The following is a 22,327-nucleotide window of genomic DNA, read 5'->3' as shown; positions in this document are numbered from 1 at the left end:
GTGTGCTGAAAATATCTAGCCTAGACAGGACTCGCAGCAATGGTTTTAAGTTGGAAAAATTCAGATTCAGGAAGGATATAGGAAAGTACTGGTTTGGTAATAGAGTTGTGGATGAGTGGAACAAACTCCCGAGTACAGTTATAGAGGGCAGAACGTTGTGTAGTTTTAAAAATAGGTTGGATAAATACATGAGTGGATGTGGGTGGGTGTGAGTTGGGCCTGATAGCTTGTGCTACCAGGTCGGTTGCCGTGATCCTCCCTTAAGTCAATGTGACCTGACCTGACTAGGTTGGGTGCATTGGCTTAAGCCGGTAGGAGACTTGGACCTGCCTCGCATGGGCCAGTAGGCCTTCTGCAGTGTTCCTTCGTTCTTATGTTCTTATGTTCTTATGTAACACTTCGAAACTGTTCTCCTTCCTACACTTGGTGTGCACCTTTTCCCCTGGCTCCGCTCTGTAGATGACATATTTCCAACCATTTCTCGATGCTCTTCACAATCTTTCTCATTCCATCAACTTTAAAGCTGAATGGGAATCTAACTCTTTGTTTCCTTTCCTTGATGTTCTTGTGCACCGCTCGACTACAGGCTTTTAATTTTTCCGTTTGTAGCAAGCCCATGCACAGTGGCATGTTCGTTCACCACTCTTCTTTCCATGCTCCCTCTGTCAAGAAAAATGCTCTTAGTTCTCTCTTTCTCAATGCCCTCCGCATTTTTGACCCTCAGTTCCTTGACTCGGAACTTTCCACTCTTCGTAATTCATTCTCTCGTCTTCGCTACGCTTCCGATTTCATAACTCTGCCTTCCCACATGCTAAACGGACTTTCATCTCTCCTAAACTCTCTACTCCTGTGAAATCTCTGTTTTCGGCCTTCCTTATATTTCCAGTCTTTCCAATCTCAACGACTCTCTCCGTTTCTTAGACATAAAACTTACTTTTCGCCTGTCTAACACCCTTCTCCGATATCTGCTTCGTTCCTCTTCCCTCCCTCCCTCCCTTCCCTGCAAATTGTAGTCCCAAATCTTAAAAAAGGAGACAGACACGAAGCATTAAACTACAGCTTTCCTTGAATGAATCTTCGTCCTGGCTTTATCTCTATCGATGCCTTCCTTTCTTCTTATATTGTCAAATGTTCGTGACTTGGCATGATCCATTCTTCCCCTACCTCTTCTCTTTTCCATTTTTCCTTATTTCTTTTTTTCTACAGCCTTGTGTGTCCTGTCCTTCAGTTTTTCTCCCTAATGTGTTTTTGGTCTTACCTCTTGTGGGCTCTTAGCTCTCCTGTTGTGTTTTTTTTCTTGTCCTCAGATTTACCCCCACATCTACTAACTATGTCTACTACGTCTTTCCTACTGTTACCGCTTCTACCTTTTCTGCTACTATTACTACTTCCACTATTGCCTCCCTTAGCTCTCATTTCTATCTCTTGCTGCATAAACTACTCATCCTATTTTCTACCACCACTGCTACTTTTACTACTACTTCCCTTACCACTACCACTACTACTTTTTCCTCCCTTTGTCCCGTCCACCCTGTCCTCACCCATGTATACTGGATCACTCACTCTCTGTCATTGCCACTTGTAAATAGTCCAAGCTTTTCTCCCTCCTAGATACGGGTTATTTGTCCACACGTGTGTTGTTAAGGTTACTGCAAGCCAGACTGTGATCTACCCACACATGTGTTGCCAGGGATCCTAGACCATATTGCTATGTGCCCATTTTTGTCATGTGACAGATAATTTCATATAAGCTCATGCAAAAATATACTTTGGCATTATTTACATTTATGCATTTTCATGTATTACGCCTGTTATTCATCAACTCTCATGAATGCCATCTTGTTCATTAAAGAAAATAATTCCACATCTGTCCCATAAATACTATTAATGCAATCTTTCCAAACCTCTAACGTGCATTCTATAACTCCAGGTAATGTATCTGTGCAACAATGCAAAATCAGTTCTAAATAAATACCCAGTAAAGCAATCTTGGTACTCAGCTATGTTTAAACTGAACAAAGTCCAAGAACTCAAATGTTCGTTCACGTGTCGTTAAGCACATCCAAAGTCTTATAGAAAAGTGTTTCAGAATACTAGTATGTCAGTCAGGTGAACAACTGATTGCTAACGAGATAAATATACAAAGGAGATGGATCACCATTTTGAATAATTCTCGATAATTTCAGAAAATTTCTGAAACGTTAACAGACGATGTGATCTGACGCACAACTCACTTCTAACCTCACTTCAGGATCCTTACTAAACTCTATTTATCTACTCTTTAATTTTAGATTATTTCGCTATGACCTAATTAGATCTTTTTTAGATGAAATATCGTCAAGAATACTGCCATGAAAATCTTCTTCTCAGACAGTGACACTCGTACTTATTGTGGCAACTAAAGAAAAGGAGTATTTACTGTTTTACTGTTACAACTTGTGGAAATAGTAACATTACACAACATTAACACTACTTACAATCACAGCTCGTGCATCCTGTGATACTAAGACAATTCGCGTTGTCGCTTGTTTGGTAAGTGGTATTGCACAGTCGCCTGTCAATGCAAATGGCAGGATCCGCAAGAGAAACGTTGCAGGTAACCAGACTTGAGGTGCAACACACACAACCGTGGTTCACGCAGCCACTCACTACACGCTCCGAGGGAAGGCAAGACAGTCTGCATCTTCCATAGCCGTTGTCACAGGAACTTTGCTCGCTACATGCTGATAAGAAATACATTTATGACATAAGACAACAGATCGTCATCTATAGGTCGCTACATACTGATAAAGTACACTTGTATAACATGCAGTCATCAACCCTCGTCAACTTGCCTTGATGATTAACAATACAAGTATAGCAACAGACAACTGAATATAAGTTATGTATTGCTAGAAACTGGTTTACCGCTTCTTTTTGATGATGATGAAAATGACGATAATAATAATAATAGTAATAATAATAATAATGCTAGAAACTTTACAATTCATTTATATTTTTTCAACATATTTAAAGTAAATTTTACAACACACACACACACACACACACACACACACACACACACACACACACACACACACACACACACACACACACACACACACACACACAATAACAGACGCAATCTTCCCACCTGGATATCAGATCCTGAGGAAAGATAGGAGTAGAGGGGGAGGAGGGGTTGCACTGCTCATAAAAAACCGATAGGGATTTGAGGAAATGGAAGGCATGGACGAGATTGGAGAAAGACTACATAGTAGGTACAATTCAGTCTGGGGAACATAAAGTAGTCATTGGAGTGATGTATAGCCCACCACAGAACTGCAACAGGCCAAGAGAGGAGTACGAAGACAACAACAGAGCGATGGTGGACACAATGGCTGAGGTGGGAAGAAGAGCTCACTCGAGCAGAGCAAAGTTACTAGTTATGGGCAATTTCAACCACAGGGAGATTGATTGGGAAAACCAGGAGCCATATGGGGGTCCTGAAACATGGAGAGCCAAGACGATGGATGTGGCACTGGAAAACCTCATGCATCAACATGTCAGGGACACTAACAGAGAGAGGGGAGGATGAACCAGCAAGACTGGACCTTGTGTTCACCCTGAGCAGTTCAGACATTGAGGACATCACTTACGAGAGGTCCCTTGGATCTAGTGATCACGTGGTTCTGAGTTTTGAATATATAGTAGAGTTTCAAGTGGAGAGGGTTACAAGAATTTAATGGGAAAAGCCAAACTATAAAAGGGGGGACTACACATGTATGAGGAACTTCCTGAAGGAGGTTTAGTGGGACAGAGAACTGGTAGGAAAGTCAGTAAATGAGATGATGGAATATGTGACAACAAAATGCAAGGAGGCAGAGGAAAGGTTTATTCCCAAGGGCAATAGAAATAATGGGAAGACCACATCAAATCCTTGGTTCACCCGAAGGTGTAGGGAGGCAAACACTAAGTGCACCAGAGAATGGAACAGGTACAGGAGGCAAAGGACCCAGGAAAATAAAGAGATTAGTTGAAGAGCCAGAAACGAGTATGCACAGGTAAGGAGGGAGGCCCAGCGACAGTACAAAAAAAACATAGCATCGAAAGTCAAGTCTGACCCAAAACTGCTGTATAGCCACATTAGGAGGAAGACAGCAGTCAAAAACCAGGTGATCAGGCTGAGGAAAGAAGGTGGGGAACTCACAAGAAACAATCAAGAGGTATGTGAGGAGCTCAGCACGAGATTTAAGGAAGTATTTACAGTGGAGACAGGAAGGCCTCTGGGAGGACAGAACAGAAGGGGACACCAGCAAGGAGTCCCATTGGATGATATACATACAACCGAGGAAGAGGTGAAGAAGCTGCTAAGGGACACTGATACCTCAAAGGCAATGGGACCAGACATCTCCCCGTGGGTCCTTAGAGAGGGAGTGGATATGCTGTGTGTGCCACTAACCACAATCTTCAACACATCCCTTGAAACTGAGCAACTACCTGAGGTATGGAAGAAGGCAAACGTAGTTCCCATTTTTAAAACAGGAGACAGAAAAGAGGCACTAAACTAAAGACCAGTGTCACTGACGTGTATAGTATGCAAAGTCATGGAGAAGATTATCAGGAGGACAGTGGTGGAGCACCTGGAACGGAACAAGAGTAAACGCCAACCAGCACGAATTTATGGAAGGTAAATCCTGTGTCACAAACTTTCTGAAGTTTTATGATAAAGTAACAGAAGACACGAGAGAGAGGGGTGGGTTGATTGCATCTTCTTGGACTGCAAGAAGGCCTTTGACACAGTTATTCACATGAGATTAGTGCAGAAGCTGGAGGATCAGGCACGTATAACAGGAAGGGCACTGGAATGGATCAGAGAATACCTGACAGGGAAGCAACAACGAGTCATGGTTCATGAGTTATCACAGTGGGCACCTGTGACGAGCGGGGTCCCACAGGGGTCGGTCCTAGGACCAGTGCTATTTTTGGTATATGTGAATGAGATGATGGAAGGGTTAGACTCAGAAGTGTCCTTGTTCGCAGATGATGTGAAGTTAATGAGGAGAATTAAATCAGATGAGGATCAGGCAGGACTTCAAAGAGACCTGGACAGACTGGACACCTGGTCCAGTCATGAAGATCGGGGAAAGGCACAAAAAACCGCAGACGGAGTATAGGCTAGGTGGCCAAAGACTGCAAACCTCGCTCAAGGAGAAAGATCTTGGGGTGAGTAAAACCTCGAGCACATCTCCAGAAGCACACATCAAGCAGATAACTGCTGCAGCACATGGGCGCCTGGCAAACCTGAGAATAGCATTCCGATACCTTAGTAAGGAATCTTTCAAGACACTGCACACCGTGTACGTCAGGCTCATACTGGAGTATGTAGCACCAGTTTGGAACCCACACTTTATCAAGCACGTCAAGAAATTAGAGAAAGTGCAAAGGTTTGTGACAAGGTTAGTTCCATAGCTAAGGGGAATGTCCTATTAAGAAAGGTTAAGGGAAGTCGGCCTGATGACACTGGAGGAAAGGAGGGTTAGGGGAGACATGATAACAACATACAAAATTCTGTGTGGAATAGACAAGGTGGACAGACAGGATGTTCCAGAGAGGGGACAAAGAAATAAGATGAGGTATGATAAAGCTCATGGAGCAGGGAGAGAGGACCTAGTAGCACTCGGTGAAGAGGCGGGGCCAGGAGCTGAGTCTCAACCCCTGCAACCACAATTAGGCGAGTACAATTAGGCGAGTACACACACGCGACTGTAAACCTCACTCAGTAATAATACCGAGCACACATCCATATAGGTGCTGCAGCATTTGAGCGCCTGGTAAATCTAAGAATGGCATTTCAACACCTAGGTAAGGAGTCATTGAAGACACTATACCGTATATGTCAGGCCCATACTGAAGTATTCATTACTGACCAGTTATGGAACCCATACCTGGTCAAACACGTCAAGAAAGTACAAAGGTTTCCAACAAGACTAGTCCCGGAGCTAAGCGGTATGTCCTACAAGGAGAGATTAAGGAAAATCAACCTGAATACACAGTAGAGCAGATGGGACAGGGGAAACATGATAACATATTAATTACTGAGAGGAATTGACAAGGTGGATAGGTACTGGATGTTTCAGATGGGATACAACAACAAGGGTGTTATGCAGAAAGTGGTATTTCCTGGGGGCTGAAGGCCTTGTCTAAGATAAGATAAGATAAGATTTCGTTCGGATTTTTAACCCCTGAGGGTTAGCCACCCAGGATAACCCAAGAAAGTCAGTGCGTCATCGAGGACTGTCTAACTTATTTCCATTGGGGTCCTTAATCTTGTCCCCCAGGATGCGACCCACACCAGTCGACTAACACCCGGGTACCTATTTGCTGCTAGGTGAACAGGACAACACCTGGAGTTTACCTGGAGAGAGTTTCGGGGGTCAACGCCCCCGCGGCCCGGTCTGTGACCAGGCCTCCTGGTGGATCAGAGCCTGATCAACCAGGCTGTTGCTGCTGGCTGCACGCAAACCAACGTACGAGCCACAGCCCGGCTGATCAGGAACTGACTTTAGGTGCTTGTCCAGTGCCAGCTTGAAGACTGCCAGGGGTCTGTTGGTAATCCCCCTTATGTGTGCTGGGAGGCAGTTGAACAGTCTCGGGCCCCTGACACTTATTGTATGGTCTCTTAACGTGCTAGTGACACCCCTGCTTTTCATTGGGGGGATGGTGCATCGTCTGCCAAGTCTTTTGCTTTCGTAGTGAGTGATTTTCGTGTGCAAGTTCGGTACTAGTCCCTCTAGGATTTTCCAGGTGTATATAATTATGTATCTCTCCCTCCTGCGTTCCAGGTAATACAGGTTTAGAAACCTCAAGCGCTCCCAGTAATTGAGGTGTTTTATCTCCGTTATGCGCGCCGTGAAAGTTCTCTGTACATTTTCTAGGTCGGCAATTTCACCTGCCTTGAAAGGTGCTGTTAGAGTGCAGCAATATTCCAGCCTAGATAGAACAAGTGACCTGAAGAGTGTCATCATGGGCTTGGCCTCCCTAGTTTTGAAGGTTCTCATTATCCATCCTGTCATTTTTCTAGCAGATGCGATTGATACAATGTTATGGTCCTTGAAGGTGAGATCCTCCGACATAATCACTCCCAGGTCTTTGACGTTGGTGTTTCGCTCTATTTTGTGGCCAGAATTTGTTTTGTACTCTGATGAAGATTTAATTTCCTCATGTTTACCATATCTGAGTAATTGAAATTTCTCATCGTTGAACTTCATATTGTTTTCTGCAGCCCACTGAAAGATTTGGTTGATGTCCGCCTGGAGCCTTGCAGTGTCTGCAATGGAAGACACTGTCATGCAGATTCGGGTGTCATCTGCAAAGGAAGACACGGTGCTGTGGCTGACATCCTTGTCTATGTCGGATATGAGGATGAGGAACAAGATGGGAGCTAGTACTGTGCCTTGTGGAACAGAGCTTTTCACCGTAGCTGCCTCGGACTTTACTCTGTTGACGACTACTCTCTGTGTTCTGTTAGTGAGGAAATTATAGATCCATCGACCGACTTTTCCTGTTATTCCTTTAGCGCGCATTTTGTGCGCTATTACGCCATGGTCACACTTGTCGAAGGCTTTTGCAAAGTCTGTATATATTACATCTGCATTCTTTTTGTCTTCTAGTGCATTTAGGACCTTGTCGTAGTGATCCAGTAGTTGAGACAGACAGGAGCGACCTGTTCTAAACCCATGTTGCCCTGGGTTGTGTAACTGATGGGTTTCTAGATGGGTGGTGATCTTGCTTCTTAGGACCCTTTCAAAGATTTTTATGATATGGGATGTTAGTGTAAGGAAACGTGTCGAATGTTTCCACCCGCCGGGAATCGAACCCGGGCCCTCCGTGTGTGAAGCGGGGGCTTTAGCCACCAGGCCACCGGGCCACCGTGGTTAAAGTTAAAGTTACACACATCTCAAGTAAATCTAGGCCACCCAGGACTATCCCAGTCAAAACAGAAAGCGCTAAACCAGCATTTATTATTTCAAAGGGTTGGTTATCAGAGGGCTAGGCGAAATTCCTGGTTAGGAAAATATGCATTTATTATTAGTAACACTATATACACACACTAGAAAAACACCTTCATATATCTCTTAGCCTAAACCCCCAAATAATGGTACATAAAGACCCGGCGGGTGCCAGGCTTTCCTTTACTCTTCTACCGACCCCATTTCATCCTATGTCCTCACTCATCCCACAGAGCCCTGACCATATCAGAGCCCAGATGAGCATACTGGTAAACAATAAAAGCACCTCCGGCTTGAGATGGATAAACAAACGAGTACCAAATTTAGCTCAGATATAAAGCACCTCACCAGCGTCTTCACTCCATACTGCCTTCACATGACTCCCCTAAGCCAAGCCCTCTCTCACCCACGCTTCCCGACGCTATCCCCACACATATGTGGAAAATAAATCCCGGCAGGATTTCATAACATTTCCCAGTTTAAACAATTACGATTATCAAATAATGGCACACTTCTCCACTGTATATACATTACAATGCAATGCAGAACACTGCATAACAAAGGGTCACAAGTTCAAAACTCACGTAAGTCACAGGGACGTTAGAAAGCACTTCTTCAGTCATAAATTTGTCAGGAAATGGTACTGTGGAGAAATTTTCTCCAGGAGGTGGGTATCAGCCCCTTTCAGCCCTGAAGGGCCCAGCCCTCTCAGAAGGGGCAAACATCTTGTTTACTGCTACAGCAAGTAATTGATCCCAGATGCAGTACAAGTATGTAACGTGGTCAAGCGACCGCTGCTCCTTGCAAGAGTCCAGTGTTGCAAAATGTAGTTAATAAGAGACAGTCCATCTCTTACCATAGCAGGACAATTAAGGAAAATCCTGCTCCCACTTTATTACCATGGTAAAGATAGTGTACATTGTTGTCTATGCTTAAGATAGCAAGAATCAAACATTCTGCTTTGCTTCATGGAGGAATTTTGGCAAGGAAGCAAAAAGTACTAGGTCAACTTTTCCTTTATGTTCTAGGGGCATTGCAGCAGCGTAAGACACTGTGAGGTCAGATTACTTTTCACCCTACTGGGAGTCACACTGACGCCAGGATAACCAACAAAGAACACTGATCCATGCGCTAGTGTGAACAAAGTGTCTCACAAAACACAATAAACACTTACAAAGAAGTGTGATCAGCTTCTTTAGTGATAAGATTGTGAACAATAAAGAAAAACCTTGTGGAACATAGTGTACCAGTGTGTGTATTCCTAGAATATGGAAGACATGAACATCCAAGGACACTTCAGCTTCTATCAAGTCACCGATACCTGTTGAGGGAGTAAAAAACACCACAGCTCACGCTACAAGAGCAAGGTGGGTTGCAAATTTCTTGTAGTACGGGGGACTGCACAGTTCTTGTGTCACAAGGAGTTTGTAATCAACCTATAGTCGGCAGTGAGATGCGGACTTTTGAGTCCACACACGTAAGTTCATCAGCAATTAGTGAATGAAATATGCTGACATAACACTCCTTAGGGGTAAATTATTATTAACATAATATACTCTATTACAGCCCATTGTGAAGTGGATAAGATAGCTTCTCAAGACCTCACCTGCAGGGGTGGCTGTGTGGGCAATAGCTGTCTTATCAGCTAAGTACCCCCATTTCTCAACAGGTACAATTTTGAGAGAATTGTAGTGAAGGCATGATCTATACATAGCTTTAAGAAGAGGTACTATACAGCCGTTGGAACAGAGAGAGAGTGGGCCTAGTAACGACCAGCGAAGAGGTGGGGCCAGGAGCTACAACTCAATCCTTGCAACAAATAGATGAGAATACATACACACACACACACACACACACATTTGTGAATGACATGATGGAAGGAATAAACTCCAAAGTGTCCCTGTTTGCAGATGATGCGAAGTTGATGAGATGAATTCAATCGGACGAGGACCAGGAAGAACTACAAAGGAATCCGGACAGGCTGCAGGCCTGGTCCAGCAACTGGCTCCTGGAGTTCAACCCGACCAAGTGCAGAGTCATGAAGATTGGGAAAGGGCAAAGAAGACTGCAGACAGAGTACAATCTAGGGGGGACAGACTACAAACCTCACTCAAGGAAAAAAGATCCTGGGGTGAGTATAACACTAGGCACATCTCTTGAGGCACACATCAACCAAATGACTGCTGCAGCATATGGGCGCCTAGCAAACCTAAGAACAGCATTCTGACATTGCAATAAGAAATCGTTCAGGACCCTGTACACTGTGTACGTTAGGCCCATATTGGAGTATGCGGCACAAGTTTGGAACCCACATCTTGCCAAGGACATAAAGAAATTAGAGAAAGTGCAAAGGTTTGCAACAAGACTAGTCCCAAAGCTAAGGGGTTTGTCCTACGAGAAGAGGTTATGGGAAATCGACCTGATGACACTGGAGGACAGGAGAGAGAGGGGGGACATGACGACATATAGAATATTGAGAGGAATTTATAAGGTGGACAGAGACAGAATGTTCCAGAGAAGAGACACAGCAACAAGGGGACATAGTTGGAAGTTGAAGACACAGATGAATCACAGGGATGTTAGGAAGTATTTCTTCAGTCACAGTAGTCAGGAAGTGGAATAGTCTGGGAAGCAATGTAGTGGAGGCAGGAAGGATCCATACATTGCTTTAAGCAGAGGTATAATAAAGCTCATGGTTCAGGGAGAGTGACCCAGTAGAGGCCTGTGAAGAGGCAGGGCCAGGAGCTATGAATCGACCCCTGCAACCAAAATTAGGTGAGTACACAGGAGGAGGAGGAGGAGAAATATCAGGAAGAGGAGTAGGAGAAGAGGGAGAGGGAGGGAGGGTTTTGTCTGACAGCCTACCCACTAGTGCGGCTTATACAAATGAACATAAAACCCTCCCTCCCCCATTCCTCTTCCTCCTATTTCTCCTCCTCCTCCTCATCCTCCCCCTCTTTCTCCTTCCTCCTCTCCCCCTTCCTCACTTCCTTTCCCTTTCTCTCCTTGTACCTCCTAATCTTTCCCCCATCTCTCTCCCCCTCTGCCACTGTCCCCCCAATGAAAATAAGTCACTGACTTTTTTGGGTTATCCTAGGTACTTTACACACATGCTGCTATATATGATAATCTATGTAACTGTATTTGTGTATACATGAATAAATTTACTTAGTCCCCCCTCCCACTCTCTATCCCTCTCCCCCTCCCTACCTCCCTCTCCCTCCCTACAACGAACACCTCCTCTATACACACACATGAACTCACTCCTGAAAATATGTAAGCTCCTCTTTCTGTGGTAAAAAAAAATGGGTTACCAAAGAGCTGGATGGAGAACCAGGGGACTGGCAGATGAACCTGGGAGTGAAGACTGGGAGACAGAGCTCACGAAAAGGGAGGAAGAGTGGGGAAGGAAGCTAGAAGAGCTCAGTAAGGAAATGGAGGAGAGGATAGCTGCAGAAAGCAGGAAATAGGAGCTACAAGCCATAGCAGCAGTAGCTAAGATACAGAGCTTAGAAGTGGAACTAATAAAACTGAAACAGCCTAAAGAACCAAATGGCAGTACAGCCATGACATCAGGAACTGCTACATCAGTCACAGATGAGGGGATCGTAGTGAGCAAAGGAGCTATACTGTATGCAATGGCCCTATCAGACCAATGTGGGGCCTGGAAAAAAGATGACGTGCACATCAAGAACAAATGAGGGGACTAAAGACAATGAAGAAACTAAGCTATATGCAGAGACTCTAGCAGATAACTGCAGTGCCCAGGAACAGCTGAGCAGGAAAAAAGACAGACCACTGAGCACAGAGACATCAGCTAGGGAAGAGATTGATGGAAGGACTGCTTCAATGGCAGGAACTAAATTGTCTCAGGAGATGCAAAGGGAAATACAGTGGGAGGATAAGAGGGAGTGGTCAGTTTTTGTCTACTGGCTCCAGGAAGTTGAAGGGGAAACTTTTGATGCAAGAAGACAGGAGGAGAAAAAAGCGAATGAAAATATCATGAAAGTGATAGAAGAGGACGACATGACCCCAGAGAATTGGGTGGTTTGCCAGAGAAAAAAAGGCAAGCCAAAGTGATTTTCAAGGCACAATCAGGTCATAACAGGATCCTGCAGGAGAAAGCACGACTAAGGGACACATCAGATTACCAGAGAGAGTACCTAAACTGAGACAGAACACAAGAAGAAAGAAAGCTCCTGAAAGAGAGGGTACAAAGATGCAAGGAGGAATGAGAGGTTATGATGGAGATGAGCAGGAGAACCCAGACCCGGGTGAAAGAGCAAACAACTTCCTCCAGAACCACCCACAGAAGGAATCCAACCATGGCAACCCCAATGCAACTGAACAATCTAGACCAGAACCCACACACTGTACCCTCCACCCCAACCCCCTCATCATAAACCACACCCCTACAGCAAACCCTCATAGGCCCTCTGCCCCTACCCCATTACTCACAAACCCCACCCCCAAAGCAACCCCCATAGGCCTTCACAAGGGCTCTCACTCCCCCAACCCCACCATTCTCCCCAGACCACAGTTTTAGAAAAGAAGAAGGTTTGGTATACGAACATGGATGGAATAACGAATAAATGTGAGGAGTAGCATGAAATAATCAGGGAGATGTCCCCAGACCTCATAACAGTCACAGAAGCAAAACTCACTGGGATGATAACAGATGCAATCTTCCCACCAGGATATCAGTTCCTGAGAAAAGATAGAAGGAGCAAAGGGGCAGGAAGGGTTGTACTTCTCATTAAAAACTGATGGGGATTTGAGGAAATGGAATGAATGGACGAGATTAGAGATATGGATTACATAGGTAACATTCAGTCTGGGGGGACATAAAGCAGTCATTGTAGTGATGTATAACCAGGCGCAAAACTGCAGGAGATCAAGAAAGGAATATTAAGAGAGCAACAGAACAATGGTGGACACACTAGCTGATGTGGCCAGAAGAGCTCACTAGAGTATAGCAAAGTTATGGGTGATTTCAACCACAGGGAGACTGGGAAAGCCTGGAGCCACATGGGGGCCGCAAAACATGGAGAGCCAAAATGATGGACGTGGTACTGGAAAATCTCATGCATCAACATGTTATGGACACTAGCAGAGAGAGAGGGGAGGATGAACCAGCAAGACTGGACCTCGTGTTCATCCTGAGTTGCTCGGACATTGAGGCCATCACATATGAAAGGTCCCTTGGAGCTAGTGATCACGTGGTTCTGAGCTTTGAGTACACAGTTGAGTTAGAAGAGGAGAGGGCAACAGGAGTAGAATGGAAAAAGCCAAACTATAAAGGGGGAAATACACAGGTATGAGAAACATCCTGCAGGAGGTTCAGTGGGAAAGAGAATTGGTAGGAAAGCCAGAAAACGAAATGATAGAAGACATAACAAAATGCAAGGAAGAAGAGGAAAGGTTTGTTCCCAAGGGCAACAGAAAAAATGGGAAGACCAGAATGAGCCCTTGGTTTACCCGAAGGCGTCGTCCAGCAACTGGCTCCTCGAATATAACCCTGCCAAATGCAAAGTCATGAAGATTGGAGAAAGGCCAAGAAGACCGCAGAGAGAATATAGGCTAGGTGGTCAAAGACTGCAAACCTTACTCAAGGAGAAAGATCTTGGGGAGAGTATAATTCCGCGCACCTCTCCGGAAGCACGCATTAACCAGATAACTGCTGCAGCATATGGGCGCCAGGCAAACCTGAGAATAGCATTCTGATACCTCATTAAGACACTGTACACTGTGTACGTCAGGCCCATACTGGAATATGCAGCACCAGTTTGGAACCCATACCTGGTCAAGCACGTCAAGAAATTAGAAAAAGTGTAAAGATTTGCAACAAGGCTAGTTTCAGAGCTAAGGGGAATGTCCTACGAGGAAATGTCAAGGGAAATCAGCCTGACAACACTGGAGGAGGGTGGGTTAGAGGTGACATGATAACGACATACAAAATACTGCGAGGCATAGATAATGTGGAAATTATTTAATTTTCGAAGCTATAGTGCCTAATAAGTGTTTAATGTGTTGATTTGGGTCAAAATGTATTTGTATTTTAAATGGAACCAACTGGGTTCCCGCTGCGCCTGTGCAGATGTGCGGGGGTATAGGTCGAGCTGGGGCACGAGGAGGCGGCAGTGTTTTGAATGTAGTGAGGAAGCTGTGAAACATGGAATCAGGAAATTGGCGTTCACGGCGGCCTAAGGATTAATATAGGCCTCATTTCATAATAGGAAGTGTCCTAACTGTTTCTGGTGGAGAGTGAGGGAACATGATTTACGGGACCACCGTAACAGAGTGGTAAAATGAGTGAATAAGGGTAGGACCGGGTGACTGGCGCGTTGCCATGGACTGTGTCCCGGGGAAAATTACCCTTGGTTTAATCATCACTCATCGGTCTCAGATCTTAATGGAGTGATCTCTAATGGGTATAATAATTATGAGACATTAAATCGTCTTGTGAACTGTAATGTAATTAATGATAATAACGCTAAGTTAAGAGAATGCGTGAAGTGAAATAATTCACCTTGCTCCGAGTGAACACGCTAGACCACGTTGCTCCCGTCACGAGGAAAGTGAAGTTTATTGAGTCACGACTTCTAAACCGGGACAAACCAACGGATACCTCGTCCTGCTGGAATAAGAACCATGTCGGTGTAGCAGGACATCGAAATGAGATGGTGAATGGAGGAAATAAGGAGTATCAATCACCCACAGTTAAGTAACCCTTCTAGTTATAGCAGACTGATACTGGCCAGTTAGGTATGTTGTAATTGGATAGGTTATGGGTGATCCAGCTACATCAAGTGACCCCCAGAGAATATCTGGTAAGTGGTGGGATTATATACAAATGTTTTTCTTTGATGGATATATCCATGTGTAACCTACCCCCCCCCCCTTCATTCAGTTACACTAATATTATCTATACAGTCCACAATTAATTAGTAGCGCCGTACTTGTGGGTGCTATCCAATCTATACTGGTCTCGGATAGATATGGATAAGATTGTGAGGTCGAAGGCCCACCTCCAGTGACCAGGGGTGATGAAGTTTTCTCACATATCTACACGGGGTGACTACGGTAAACAATATAGGGTTGTCTCCCAATGAGATTACTTGTATGTATATAATGTTGAGGTACATAAAGGTAATCACCCCTATAAAATTTTCCACAGATAAGGTGGACAGTGACAGGATGTTCCAGAGATGGGACACAGAAACAAGGGGTCACAATTGGAAGTTGAAGACTCAAATGAGTCAAAGATATGTTAAGAATTATTTCCTCGGTCATAGAGTTGTCAGGCAGTGGAATAGTCTGGCAAGTGATGTAGTGGAGGGAGAACCATACATTTTTTTTAAGATGAGGTATTATAAAGCTCATGGAGCAGGATGAGAGAGGACCTCATAGTTATCAGTGAAGAGGCAGGGCCAGGAGCTGAGTCTCGACATCTGCAACCACAAATAGGCGAGTACAAATAGATGAGTTTGCACACACACACACACACACACACACACACACACACACACACACACACACACACACACACACACACACACACACACGCACGCACGCACACACGCACACACGCACGCACGCACACACGCACACAGGCAGGACTACAAAGAGACCTGGACAGATTGGACACGTGGTCCAGAAACCGGCTTCTCGAATTCAAACCTGCCAAATGCAAAGTCATGAAGATTGGGGAAGGGCAAAGAAGACCCCAGACAGAGTATAGGCTAGGTGGACAAAGACTGTAAGCCTCATTCAAGAAGAAAGATCTTGGGGTGACCATAACACCGAGCACTTCTCCGGAGGCACACATCAACCAGATAACTGCTGCAGAATTTGGGCACCTGACAAACCTGAGAATAGCGTTCCGATACCTTAATAAGGAATCGTTGAAGACACTGTACACTGTGTATGTCAGGCCCATAATGGAGTATGCAGCACCAGTTTGGAACCCACACCTGGCCAAGCAATGTCAAGAAGTTAGAGAAAGTACAAAGGTTTGCAACAAGGCTAATTCTAGAGCTCAGGGGAATGCCCTACGATGAAAGGTTGAGGGAAATCGGATTGACGACACTGGAGGACAGGAGGGTCAGGGGAGACATGATAACGACATACAAGATACTGCATGGAATAGATAAGGTGGACAGAGACAGGATGTTCCAGAGAAGGGACACAGAAGCAAGGGGTCACAATTGGAAGCTGAAGACTCAGACGAGTCACATGGATGTTAGGAAGTATTTCTTCATTCATAGAGTCGTCAGGAAGTGGAATAGCCTAGCAAATGACGCAGTGGAGGCAGGAACCATACATAACTTTAAGACGAGGGATGACAAAGCTCAGGAAGCAGAGAGAGAGAGGACCTAGTAGCGATCAGTGAAGAGGCGGGGCCAGGAGCTGAGTCTCGTCCCCTGCAACCACAATTAAGTGAATACACACACACACACACACACACACACACACACACACAAGATGCAGAACAGGATCCTGGAAGAAAAACCTCCGTTGAAGGAATCATCAACATACAACAGGGTGTTCCTAGACCACAACAGAACAAGAACAGAATGACAGCAGCTGAGCGAGAGGACAGGAGAGAGGCAAGAGCAGAGTCTGCAAATGAAAACAGAGCCATACAGAGGAACAAGCGCAAGTACACACAGAACCACCCTCAGAACCTGGACAGCCAAACACTATCACAATACAAACCACAATCCACACTCACAGCTCCCATTCCACACTTTGCAGTAGAATCCCACAGCACAATGCCAGGTCCCTCATTCCTCCAACCCTCACAAAACCCCCAGAACACAGTGTTGGAGATGAAACTGAAGGTATGGTACACCAGCACTGATGGAATAACGAATAAATGGGAGGAGTAGCATGAAAGAATTAAAGAAGCATCATCAGACATCATAGCTCTCACATAAACCAAGTTCACAGGAATAATTGCAGATGCCATCTTTCCAACGGATTTCAGATCCTGAGAAAAGAGAGGGGGTGGAGGAGTGGCACTGCTCATCAAAAACCAATGGGATTATGAGGAACTGGAGAGAGGAGACAGAAGAAACAAGCGGAGCATTTCAGTCTGGAGGTCCCAAGGTGGTAATTGCAGTGATGTATAACCCACAACAGAATAGCAGGAGGCCAAGACAAGAATATAATGAGAGTAACAGAGCAATGGTGGACACACTGGCTGAAGTGGCCAGAAGGGCCCATATGGGCAGAGTAAAGCTACTGGCTGTCAGCAACTTCAACCACAAAGAAATAGACTGGGAAAACCTGGAGCCACATGGGGGCCCAGAAATGTGGTGGGCAAAGATGATAGAGATGGTAGTGGAAAACCTCATTCATCAGCACATTAGGGACACTACTAGAGAGAGAGAAGACAAACCAGCAAGACTGGACCTAGTATTCACCTTAAGTAGTACAGATGTAGACATCACACATAAAAGGCCCCTCGGAGCTAGTGATCATGTGGTTCTGAGCTTCGGATACATAGTAGAGTTACTAGTGGAGAGGAAAGCAGGATGGGCAGAGATGAATCCAAACTACAAGAGAGGGGACTACAGAGACTTGAGGAACTTCCTGCATGAGGTTCAATGGGACAGAACTGGCAGGGAATGCAGTAAATGAGATGATGAAATGTGTGACAACAGTATGCAAAGCAGCAGACGAGAGGTTTGTACCCAACAGCAACAGAGGTGTAGAGACGCTAAAACTAAATGTGCTAGAGAATGGAAGAAGTATAGGAGGTAAAAGTCCCAGGAGAGTAGTCACAGAGCCAAAAATGAATATGCACAGGTAAGGAGAGAGGCCCAACGACAATACGAAAATGACATAGCAGCTAAAGCCAAGTCCGATCCAAAACTGTTGTACAGTCACAACAGGAGAAAAACATCAGTCAAGGACCAGGTAATCGGGCTCAGGAATGAAGGTGAGATGACAAGAAATGACCGAGAAGTATGTGAGGAGCTCAACAAGAGATTTAAGGAAGTATTCACAGTGGTGATAGGACTCCTGAAACTCAGAGGGGTACACCTCCAAGTGCTAGACACAATACATACAACCGACGAAGAGGTGACGAGGCTGCTAAGCAAACTAGATACCAACAGTCTTAGGCCCCTGACTCTTATTGTGTTGTTTCTTAATGTACTCATGGCCCCGCTGCTTTTCATCGAGGGAATGTTGCATCTCCTGCCGAGTCTTTTGCTTTCGTAGGGAGTGATTTTCTTGTGCAAGTTCGGTACATTATTATTATTATAATCAAGGGGAAGCGCTAAACCAGGAGGATTATACAGCGCCTGGGGGGGGGATGTGGAAGGCATTCAGGCTTAATTCGGGGAACTGGAGCACAGATCCAATTCCCTAAATCAAGAGCCCCTCACCAACATCAAGGAACCTTCCTTGAGGGGTAAGTTCGGTACAAATTCCTCTAGGATTTTCCAAGTGTATATCATCACGTATCTTTCTCACCTGTGTTCCAGGGAATGCAAATCAAGGGTCTTCAACCGTTTCCAGTAATTTAGGTGCTTTATCGTTCTTATGCATGCTGTGAAAGTTCTCTGTACATTCTTCAGGTCAGCAATTTTACCTGCCTTGAAGGGGGCAGTTAGTGTACAGAAGTATTCCAGCCTAGAAAGAACAAGCGATTTGAAGAGGATCATCATGGGTTTTGCATCCCTAGTTTTGAAGGTTCTAATTATCCATCCTATCATTTTCCTAGTAGATGCGGTAGATACATTGTTGTGGTCTTCGAAGGTGAGATCCTCTGACATTATCACTCCCAGTTCTTTCAAATTAGTTTTTCACTTTATTGTGTGATTAGAATTTGTTTTATACTCTGATAAAGTTTAATTTCCACAAGTTTTCCATATCTGAGCAGTTGAAATTTCTCTTCATTGAACTTCATATTGTTTTCTGTGGCCCATTTAAAGATTCGGTAGATGTCTGCTTGGAGTCTTTTGGTGTCTTCGATGGAGGTCACTGTCATGGTAATGTGAGTGTCATCTGCAAAGGAAGACACGGAGCTATGGCTTACATCTCTGTCTATGTCAAACATGAGGATGTGGAACAGAATGTGAGTACTGTGCCTTGTCGAATGGAGCTTTCCACTGTAGCCACCTCAGACTTTACTCTGTTTACTATTACATTTTGCATTCTATTTGTTAGGAAGATATAGATCCATCTTCCAACTTTTCCTGTTATTCCATTGTCATGCATTTTGTGACATTACACCATGGTCGCACTTGTCGAAGGCTTTTGCAAAGTCTGTGTAAACTACATCTGCATTTTGTTTATCCTTTATAGCATCCAGGACCTTGTCATAGTGGTCCAGTAGCTCGAAGTCTTGTGGTGTTATGATAATGACATTTTTTAAGTGACCAAATTTTGAAACTCAGTCATAAAGAAAATATTTAGATTGTCGACCCAGAGTCTGGTTAACGGCTCACCGAACACTGAGTTATATTGCGACTTCAGTATCTCACTCATTTCTTTGCTGTCATTTGTGTAGGTCTCATCTCGTCTAAGCAGGGGTTCAATACTGGATGTTGTTTTCGCCTTAGATTTGGTGTAAGAGATGAGGGAGCAGAGGCACTTTGTGTACCACTAACGACGATCTTCAACACATCAAAATAGAGCAGCTCCCTGAGGTATGGAAGACAGCAAATGTTGTCCAAATTTTTGAAAAGGAAGACAGACACGCATCATTATACCACAGACCAGTATCATTGAGATACATAGTATGTATAGTCTTGGAGAAGATTATCAGAAGAGTGCACCCAGAAAGGAATAAGCTTATCAATGACAGTCAGCACGGATTCAGGAACTGGAAATCCTGTGTCACAAACCTACTGGAGTTCTATGACAAGGTGACAGCAGTGAGACAAGAGAGACAGGAGTGGGTAGATTGCATTTTCTTGGACTGTAAGAAGGCTTTTGACACAGTTCCACACAAGAGATTAGTGCAAAAGCTGGAAGACTAGACAGGTATAATAAGGAATGCACTGCAATGAATCAGAAAATACCTGATAGAAAGGCAGCAGCGAGTTATGGTACACAATGAAGTATTGGAGTGGGCGCCTGTGACGAGCTGGGTTCCACAGGGATCAGTCCTTGGACCAGTTCTGTTTCTGGTATATGTGAATGACATGACAGAAGGAATAGACTTGGAAGTGTCTGTTTGAAGATAATATCAAGTTAATGAGAAGAATTCAATCGGAGAAGGACCAGGCAGGACTACAAAGAGATCTGACAGGCTACAGGCCTAGTCCAGTAAATGACTTATGGAGTTCAACCCAGCCAAGTGCAAAGTGATGAGGATCGAGGAAGGGCAAAATAGACAGCAGACAGAATATGGTCTAGGGAGCCAAAGACTATAAGCATCACTCAAGGAAAAGTATCTTGGGGTGAGTATAATACCGAACACATCTCCTGAGGCGCACATCAACCAAATAACTGCTGCAGCATACGGGCGACTAACAAACCTAAGAATAGCCTTTCGACCTCTAAGTAAGGAATAGTTCAGGATTCTGTACACCTTATGTAGCATCAGTTTGGAGCCACTACCTGGTCAAACACGTCAGGAAACTAGAAAAAGTGCAAAGGTATAAAGCTTATGGAGGAGGGAGAGAGTAACCTAGTAGCGACCTGTGAAGAGGCGAGGCCAGGAGCTGTGACTCAATCCCTGTAACCACACACACACACACACACACAACTGCTGCAGCATATGGGCGCCTGGCAAACCTGAGAACAGCATTCCGACACCTTAGTAAGGAATCATTCAAGACACTGTACACCGTGTATGTCAGGCCCATACTGGAGTATGCAGCACCTGTTTGGAACCCGCACTTGATAAAGCACGTCAAGAAACTAGAGAAAGTACAAAGGTTTGCAACAAGGTTAGTTCCAGAGCTAAGGGGAATGTCCTATGAAGAAAGATTAAGGGAAATCGGCCTGACGACACTGGAGGACAGGAGGGTCAGGGGAGACATGATAACGACATATAAAATACTGCGTGGAATAGACAAGGTGGACAAGGACAGGATGTTCCAGGGAGGGGACACAGAAACAAGAGGCCACAATTGGAAGTTGAAGACACAAATGAGTCAGAGAGATAGTAGGAAGTATTTCTTCAGTCATAGAGTTGTAAGGCAGTGGAATAGCCTAGAAAATGACGTAGTGGAGGCAGGAACCATACACAGTTTTAAGACGAGGTTTGATAAAGCTCATGGAGCGGGGAGAGAGAGGGTCTAGTAGCAACCGGTGAAGAGGCGGGGCCAGGAGCTAGGACTCGACCCCTGCAACCACAAATAGGTGAGTACAAATAGGTGAGTACATACAAAGACAGGATGTTCCAGAGATTGGACACAGTAACAAGGGGACACAGTTGGAAGCTGAAGACACAGATGAATCACAGGGATGTTAGGAAGTATTTCTTCAGCCACAGAGTAGTCAGTAAGTGGAATAGTTTGGGAAGCGATGTAGTGGAGGAAGGATCCATACATAGCTTTAAGCAGAGGTATGATACAGCTCACGGCTCAGGGAGAGTGACCTAGTAGCGATCAGTGAAGAGGCGGGGCCAGGAGCTCGGACTCGACCCCCGCAACCTCAACTAGATGAGTACAACTAGGCGAGTACACACACACACACACACACACACACACACACACACACACACACACACACACACACCTACGTTTAGTATTTTACAGACAATGAAAAAGAGTTAAGTACTTACTGTCGCAACACATACAGTCAGGTCCATCACATGTGTAATTTGCTATAGGTTGGAAGCATAATCTACGGTCCCTGCACTCCCCAGGACAACTTGCAACGTTTCTACATGTTGCTAGACGTGAGGTGCAACACTTGCAACCACTTTCCTTGCAACCCCAATGTAAATGACGCTCCTCTGTGCCACATCTTTCCCTGCACACTCCATAACCATCATCACAGAATGGCTGGGCACTGCACCCTGAGAAAAATGTATTACCAGATATTAAAATAGCTTGAAAATATTCTATTAAACTTCAGTATACTCCATTATGCTGTACTTTCTACAAGATTGACGGACTGAACACATCAATTCCAGGCTGAGGGACTGATTACCTCAAACTCCTCCTCCTCTCACACCTTTATATAACAATATTTTTTTTATTTACTACTGGTTCATGTACAAGGTATACAGTCCTAGCTGACATTAATGACATACTACTATATAGAAAGCCGCTTGTTATGCTGAGCATTTCTCGCAAATAAGGTCTGTTTTTGTCGCAGGATGTGACCCACACCAGTCGACTAACACCCAGCTACCCATTTTACTG

The 22,327-nt window shown here is 44.7% G+C and overlaps 1 long non-coding RNA gene across 1 annotated transcript in view; it reads right to left on the bottom strand.

The window, feature by feature from the left end:
- LOC138852104 (uncharacterized) overlaps positions 1 to 21,972 on the bottom strand; it is a 33,340-nt gene extending 11,368 nt beyond the window's left edge. Inside the window, exons 1-2 of the long non-coding RNA XR_011391567.1 lie at positions 21,742 to 21,972; positions 2,478 to 2,723 (exon numbers count right to left, since the gene is read on the bottom strand). This is a non-coding gene — a long non-coding RNA (uncharacterized lncRNA). The remainder of the gene's footprint in view (positions 1 to 2,477; positions 2,724 to 21,741) is intronic.
- Between the last annotated feature and the right edge of the window lie 355 nt (positions 21,973 to 22,327).

Source organism: Cherax quadricarinatus, unplaced genomic scaffold (assembly GCF_038502225.1).
Source record: "Cherax quadricarinatus isolate ZL_2023a unplaced genomic scaffold, ASM3850222v1 Contig4062, whole genome shotgun sequence".
NCBI classification, from domain to species: domain Eukaryota; kingdom Metazoa; phylum Arthropoda; class Malacostraca; order Decapoda; family Parastacidae; genus Cherax; species Cherax quadricarinatus.
This window is presented reverse-complemented; position numbering and strand designations above follow the sequence as displayed.